This window comes from Anas platyrhynchos, chromosome 1 (assembly GCF_047663525.1).
Source record: "Anas platyrhynchos isolate ZD024472 breed Pekin duck chromosome 1, IASCAAS_PekinDuck_T2T, whole genome shotgun sequence".
In the NCBI taxonomy this organism is placed as follows: domain Eukaryota; kingdom Metazoa; phylum Chordata; class Aves; order Anseriformes; family Anatidae; genus Anas; species Anas platyrhynchos.
The window spans coordinates 180,155,347-180,163,636 of record NC_092587.1 but is presented as its reverse complement, the minus strand read 5'-3'; the positions used below and the strand labels follow the sequence as shown (position 1 = coordinate 180,163,636).

General features: G+C 41.9%; 1 long non-coding RNA gene across 1 annotated transcript; it reads right to left on the bottom strand.

The window, feature by feature from the left end:
• Window positions 1-785: 785 nt before the first annotated feature.
• LOC106015476 (uncharacterized) lies at window positions 786-7,146 on the bottom strand. Its single transcript, XR_003501025.3, has 4 exons — window positions 7,030-7,146; window positions 3,173-3,388; window positions 2,600-2,641; window positions 786-1,279 (listed from the first exon to the last, which is right to left on the bottom strand). It is a non-coding gene; the product is annotated as an uncharacterized lncRNA (long non-coding RNA).
• Between the last annotated feature and the right edge of the window lie 1,144 nt (window positions 7,147-8,290).

The window sequence follows — 8,290 nt, the reverse complement described above, 5'->3', positions numbered from 1 at the left end:
CTTCTGCCTCTCACCAACATAATTTCACTGGAAGCGATGGGTTTAAAATGCTGGCATTTCCTGATTAAAAAAACACTTTGTGTCTCTCCAAACCCTGGCCACTTCCCACCTGTGGGTCTCCTCACCAGGCAATTCCATGTTTTGGGGACTTGCCGTGCTGTTAGACATGGGTAGTGCCACCTGCACAGCAGACTCATAGCCTGAGGATGAGAGCTGGGATAAAAATATTTGAATATTTGATTGTTATTAAAGAGCTCTCACATCTTATGCTTGCATTGCCCCCCTCCCTGGTTCCTCTCTGACTCAAACAGCTGCTTTTTTAAGCCATGATTTTAGACAGGTGCCTATAGAATACCTTTGTTTGTTTGTTTGTTTGGTGGGGGAGCAAAGGTAACACCAGAGAAAGCAATATGTCCCAGATCTGTGCTGGGTCACGTAGGCTTTGATGCGGTCTGAGCCCCAGGAGATGCTCCATACTGTGGCTGGGGAACCTCAGCACCAACACAGCCACAGTATGGCTCATGGTCAATGGTCACCCTGCAAGACGTGCTGGCATTCTTGTTCTCCTTAACCGTTTTCATTACTGTTAAAAAAGCACACCAGCCATAAATCTTTCCTTTTTCTTTTTTCTTTTTTTTTTTTTTTGTGTGTGTGTGTGTGTGTTTTACTTTTTTTTTTTTTTTTTTCCCCAAACCCCAGATATAGAGCTGAACTGAACTTGACAGTGTTTTCTTTATGTTCATCATAATCTTGCTACAAACTCACCACACGCTACGCTGGAAATCTGCCTGACAAGTGTTTTTAATTTGAAGGGAAAATACCAGAAGTTATATTGCTTGCAAGTTGACGAATGCTTTTTTTTTTTTTTTCTTCTTTCTTTTTGCAAAATGCTTTGGTCTCATTTCCAACACCCTCTCCTTGCAGATGGTATCAGCATGAGCAAATCAAGGTATCGCTGGAGTAGGCTGTTCGTGGTTCAGCTAAGTACACTTCTGTCCCTTTGCATGCCTTTTTGTGGAAAGGCATGAATGGTTTATAAATTCAGCACTATCCCAGAATGTTACTCCAGACAAGATTCTGCCATTTTGCCTTCCATAACATATTGTAGCACTTCACACTGCATACCATCTCCTGGCTAGCCAAGATTGCCAAAATTATCTAGGTGCCTCAGTCCTGTGGGAGATCTGAACCCTTGTTCTTCTCGGATCCCCAAAAAGCAGCCTTTGTTCCATCTGTTTTCTCTGTTCACTTCCACACCTGGAACCAGTTCTACAGGGATCTAGGATGTCAAGGGGAGAGAAAAAAAATTGATTTGTCCTAGCAGGATCATTTCCATAGCACCTGTTCACATAACAAAAAGAGAAAAAAGTAAAAGCAAGGAGGGAGTGAAGGCGAAAGAACTTTGAACATATCAGGTAGCAAAATGAAAATACATGGACAAAGTTGGAATGAGCACTTTACTGAAGACCATTTCAGAGAAAAACAGGGAAACATAAACATATGCTTGTATCATCTGCGTTAGGGGCCTACCAAAGAGGAAACACAACTACAGAGGAACTTACAAAGCAAAGCACAGGATTTCTGGTCCTCCTCCTGTTTTTCTCTCTTGGCCACAGACCAGAGGAGCACAGTGGTATTCACAATAAATATTCCTTGTAGGTCAATGCCAGCAAGAGGCACAACGTAAGTCTGAGACAAACAGCCTAACTCTGCCCTGCTGGCCTGCCTCCGTACCTGGGGGCAACCACATACCACCTACCCTTACACTCCTGCAACACAATGCAAAGTAAAGGCATAACAGAACACATATACAGTTATATCTCCCATATCTATGTTGTATTCAGGCAAAAACAGTCCTTTTGTTCAGATTTTGAAAGAGGGCTTCCACCACAGGTCAGGCTGTATCTGTAGGGCACAACAGAGACTCAGGAGGCAGGGAACATACCACACAAAAATATAGCATCTGCCCCAAATCTGGCAAGGGGTTCTTGAGCTATACATCTGCTGACACACACAATATTCTTTAACATAAAAACTGCCATAGCTTGGTTCAAGTAGTCCAATTGTATATAATAATATAAACTGTTGCTTGTAACAGTGGGTGCTGAAGAAGCTATTTTAACCCAGGAAAGCAGTCTCCTACCTAAGCTTGCTAGTACTGCGCTGTAATGAGTTAAAACAGACTGCAGCTTGTTAAAAGGGCTGAGATGAACCAGCAGATATATGTGGGGAGGTTTATGCTAGCACCTACTCCTACAGGGTATGAGTCAGGCCAGCGCTGTTGCTCTTTCACTTTTGTAAGCACTAAACTTTGCAAGCTTTTGAGCTGCTCTGAAATTTCAGGTGCATATCTTTTAACTGACTAACCAGCTAAAATGTCTGCAGGCTGATAAAAATTGCAAAACAAGCTTAAAAACAAAACAAAACAGGTAAGGTAGTAGAAGAAATAAGTTTGTGTGTGTGCGTGTTTTGTTTTGTTTTGTTTTGTTTTTTAAAAACAAGTAAAACCATAGGATCTAAACCCTGAAAACATGAGGCATCCTACAGATGTATAAAGTTATAAAGACAGTGTGATAACTTGTCTCATTCTGGGCCTTACCTGTTAGTTGTAATCCAGTCCAGCCTCTTTCTTAATTTGAACCTGTGGGGTTCAGATTACCTAAACTCAGTGGGTACATCACTCCTTTAAGGCAAACAGTTATAAAAACAACCCTTAAAACATTGATCAAAGCATGATAACATAAGAGAGGAGATGGGACTTGAGGGAAGTTACTGCTTGAAGGAGGCAGGAAGATGAGAGCAGAAGCTTGTGTTTGAGCCACTTTCTCACCATGGCTAATGTAACTGTTCTGACTCCTCTGGCTTGTGAGGAAGCTGAGGAGAAGCAGAAAAGTCAGTCCTCATTTTCAAGTTTTTGTATGTTGTTTCACAACCCATTGCAATGCAAACTGCATTCAGCACTTCCTTCTTTTCCATCAGGCTTCTCTTCCATCAGGCAATGGAGTATTGTGAGTAATTTTTATTTAGCTGTTTTTCCTTACTATAATACTGTATTAAGTAATTTTTAATTCCTCTCCATCTACTTTTTTCTAGAATGTGCACAGACATGGAAAAGGTCAGAGCTTAACTTCAGAGCTATGCTTAAAGTTAAAGGGAAGATAATTATACCTACCACCTTATGCATAACATATGTTGAAAAATTGGTGATGTTCAAGGTAACTTTGAGATTTTGAAGCCCCCCCTAATCCTTCAGCAAGAAACCAGAGAGCACAGAAGCATAGTCTGCTACAGATCCTTGTCACAACATGACCCATTCCTCCTGTGAGAGGACCAGCACCTCTGTCTTCAAATATCCTGATGGAGGTACTGAACCTGAGGTACAGCAGTCCTGAAAGAAGAGGGAGAAGCAGATCAGGATCAGAAAAGCAGAACAAGGACCACATCATGGTGAGTCAATGACTGAGGGACATGCCCCCAGAAAGGAGAGCCAGAGCTGGCATTTCTGTAAGTCCCAAAGGCGGTATAAGTGTACAAAACCAACAAACAACCAAAAAAAACCACAGAAGGCCTGTAAGAAAAGCCAGGACTTTGTGAAGAATTTTTTTCCTACCTACCATTTGTTTCTCTGTACTCAGCCATTTCCAGTTTCGAAGCCTTTGTGCCTTTCTTCCTTCATACATAAAACTTCAAGAAATAATACTTCAAAAAGTCTACATGTCAGACTAAATTCAACACCTCTCCTGGTAAATACATCCCACTGTGCCCCGTAGCTTTCATTGTGAATCAGAAGAGATGACTAATGCCATAACTGCTTATTAAAAAGAAAATTAATCATTTCTTTGTGAGTTAAACTCTTAAAATTTTTTTAACACTTTAAAACCGAGGAAAATTAGTTTTGATGAGATACAGCAGTGGCACTTGGTTTTTGTAGATGTAAAAGAGCATTTTGTTCTCAGCAGCTATTGCTGATTTTTCTTTTTGCTTGACAGATGAGCTTATCAAGTGTCACTGACATTTTTGCAGTACTGTGTTAAAATATGCTTCATTTGCTACTCATCTGAAAACTTAAGATGTGTGTTGTTCAGAAGGCACTAAAGGATTGATCCAATAAATCATGTGGGCTGGAAATGCTTCAGTTTCCTAGAGACCCCTTGGCTTCACTCGCAGTGCCTACACCAAGAGTAGCAGATAAGTTGATGAATAGAGATCTTTCCCAGGCAGTGGGAAGTGATGATTTGAACCTCCTCACACTGGTCCAGGATATCTTTTGCAACACGTGGTGAAAAGCAGTTACACACTTTGTTCACTCTATAAGGCAGCTTAAGGAGGTGATTAGATATTTGATGCTTTTCTGGGCAAGAGTACACTTAAACAAGGAAGCGGGCTGCATCCATTGATTATCTTTTGCATCTACAAGCACTTCCTTTTCTTTTCAAATTCTTCTCCCTCACCCTCAGAAAAACACCAGGTATTTGAAACAATATTGTAACAGGGGCCTAAAACAATAATATGTGACTAGCAAAATAAGATTTACCAGTAGGTGTTCACAGAAAAATATAGGATGGAAGAGACCTCTGCAACCACCTCATCCAGCCCTTTTCTCCTTTGAGGACCGACTTCAAAGTTAGATCAGAAGCTGGAAGGTCTTGTCCTGTCAAGATGTGATTATATCTGGGGATGAAGATATCCCCAGCCTCTCTGTGCAACCTGCTTCAGAATGACCACACACACAAAACTGTACACAGTTCCACAGGAGTGCCTGTGAAAGGAGAATCACTTTCCTGGACCATCTGGCTTTTGCTGATGCAGCTCAGGATCCTGATGGCCTTCTTCACCCAAATTTGTTGTCCACAGACTGCCAGGTTAATGTCTACAGAGCTGCTTTTCAGCCAGTTTGTCCCCAGCTTATACCAGTGCATGGGGTTATTACACCTTTGCATATGCTGTTGTTGAATTTCATGAGGTTTCTGTCAGCTTGTTTCATCAGCTTGCTATGATCCTGCTTAATGGAAACCCTGCTTTCTAGTTCTCCCTCCAGATTGGTGTCATTGGTGTACTTGCTGCAGGTTCATTCTGTATCATCACACTTGACATCAATAAAGATATTAAACACTATCAGCCCCCCTTTATTAAGCCCTAAGCAATGCCGTTCATGACTGGCCACCAGTTCAAGACAAGGATCCTCACTCTTTCAGTGGGGGCAGTTCAGCCAAATTTTTTCACCAACTTTGTAGTCCATACACACAGTCCAGATCTTCCCAGTCTGACCACAACAGTGCTATAGGAAACTGTGTCAAAAGCTTCAGCTTCACTAAAGCCTTGATAATGCTGTGCTCTTGCTTTCTGAGCCAGTCATCTCATGAAAGAACACAATCAAGCTGGTCAGGCATGACTTGCTCTTGGTAAATCCATGCTAGATATTCTCTGTCATCTTTTTCTCCTTCATGTTCCCAGACTTTCCTTCCAATAAGGATGTGCTCCCCTTTCTGCTTAGGGAAAGTGGAGAGGGAGATGCTGGTTTCTTCCCCTGATAACTCATGTTGGAATGTGAGGGAATGTCACAAAGCTGCACCGGGGAGGTTTAGACTGAACAGTAGGAAAAAACTCTTTCCTGTGAGGGTGGTCAAACACTGGAACAGGCTTCCTAGCAAAGGTGGTTGACGCCCCATGCCCATCACTGTTCAAGAGGCACTTGGACTATGCCCTTCATAACATGCTTTAACTTTCAGATAGACCTGAAGTGGTCAGGTGGTTGGACTAGATGATCTCTGAAGGTTCCTTCCAACTGAGCTGTTCCCTTCCCTTCCCTTCCCTTCCCTTCCCTTCCCTTCCTTTCCCTTCCCTTCCCTTCCCTTCCCTTCCCTTCCCTTCCCTTCCCTTCCCTTCCCTTCCCTTCCCTTCCCTTCCCTTCCCTTCCCCTTTCCCCTATGTTGGGAAGATTCTGGTCAATAATCAATTGATTGGTCTGTTACTCATTCCATAGCAAAGCTTAATGCTCTCAAAGCCCTCCTCTGTGTATCATTAAAGCCTCCTCTCCTCACCTTCTCTCTCTGCCCTTCCTACAGAACCTGTATCTGTCCGTGGCACCAGCAGGCAGGTAAGATCTTCCCTTGCATTTTGCGATGCCAATGGCATTTTTAGTTTCCTCTTTACTTTCCCATATTTTGTCTTTTGCTATTCAGAAACATAAAATTAAAAAAAAAAAAACAAACAAACAAAAAAAAAAAAAAACCTGTCTCTGCAATTACTTATGGAAATGTAAAATTTGTAAAAAATAGAGGATTTTTAACATCAAAATGCCCCTAGGAATGATCATATTTTTTCCTCAGCCTATTTTAGAGAACACTTTTGCTTTTGCAAAGACTCTAGCTTTTCAAGACAGCTATTTCTGCTACGGCTAAGAGATAATAGTCTCATCAAGTTATACTGTAAGCCCTTTAAATACACATAAGTAAGAAACACTAAAAAATTGTGATGAGGATACTATAAGCTACTGAACATTTCTACTTCTTTCCCTCTTAGCAGCAGATGCAAGCTTGAGGAAACAACATTCACAGGGTGATATTTAGTTCCAGAGGTTATATTTGTAGTTTCTATTATGAGATTAAAGCACATGAGCTACTTTGCCCTCCAGTACTGGTTTTCACGGGCTTTGCAGAATTTGAAGACTTTTAACTGCTGGAAAATAGTCTTAATATATCACATCTATGCCAGTAAATGTATCCTTTCATTGCAAAGATTTGGCCATTATGTTTCTTTACTTTACAGAGATTGATGAGATTTACCTTACACTTAGGGCTATGCAAATAATTGATTTTTCTGTTCAGCAGAACACAGCAAAAGCCAAAACCAATATTTTGGGGATTTTCTTGCCAAAATGAAAAATAATAATAATAATTTTCTGGTTGAAAGGAACATTGAGATCAACCAGAAACTAAATGTTTCATTTTGTTTTATTTTTAATAAAAACAAAAGAAAAGTAAGGGATAGAGTCACAAAATCAGCATAGAGGATATTTTCCATTTCTACCTGGTTTCTTAGTGGTTGGCAGATCACAGAATCATTTGGAAGGGTCCTCGGAAGAGCATCTAGTCTAAACCCTCTGCTCACAGCAGTGCCAACAAGAGCAGTTTAATTTGCAAAACTGGTTCCATCTGTGACCACACTTTTCACAGGATCTGGATGAGAACAATCCCTTTCTTCTCAAGTTTCTTCTCATGTGTTTGCCATGTCACTTCAGTTGCACCAAGCCTGAGTGGCTGCAGGAAGGCTGAGCTGGCAGTGAAACACACTTCTGACACAGGGACTAGGATATAGGTTGTTATACTAGTTAATGAGGTGACCAATCCTCTCCTAAAAATGTTTTGTATTACAGAACAATAGAAAAAGTCTTAGCTATTCTGCTGCTTAACACTCTTGCTGCAAAGAGAAGAAGATAACAGTGCAGCGATCAGAGAAGATGAAGCAGTTCCCACACTACTGAAGAAGCTTACATAAAGCAGGCTATTCATGTCTCGTACAAAGCATAAGACGTTACTTTGATTTATTTTGCTGTATGGTTCTGATTTCCCACAGTGAGATTCTTTAAGATGAAGAACATACTCTTGAGTCTCAGGGTCTGATCCTGCTATGTTTACTTCCCCCTTACTCCCAGGCAATAGAAGGGTAACTCTATGTTGGAAGAGGCTACACAGGCAAGGAGGTTCATGCTCCTGCAAATGCCAGACCAGGCACTGCTGTACATTTGTAGCCAGCTCTGGATTTAAGGCTGTCTCTAAATGGGAGCCTCAGAGTCCAGGGCACCCCAAAGATACAGTGCTTTGCATCTCTCAATATCACAAGCTTGGCCTGAGGTGTACTGTGGGACAAAGATTTGACCTTGGTCACTTTGAGGACAACCTAATACAGACCAGAAGCAGGGTGAAGTAAGCACAGCCTCAGCTTCCACCCTGCTAAGCAGCACGTTTGGCTGCTCATTTGGTGCACCCTGCCTTCTGCCTGTCCCTAGAGAGACACCAAGCATGTCTTAGGGGTATGACATGGTATTTGGTTTCTCATCCTGCTCAGTATGTTTAGCTCTGATGCTGGCAAAAATGACACTGTGAAGAGTCTACAGGTAGTGTGAACCTCATGAGGTTCAATAAGACCAGCGGCAAGCCCCTGCATCTGGGCCGGGGCAATCCCAAGCACAAATACAGTCTGGGTGGAAGATGGATTGAGAGCAGAGCAGCCCTGAGGAGAAGGACCTGGGGGTGTTGGTCGACAAGAAGCTCAACAACATGTGCTTGCA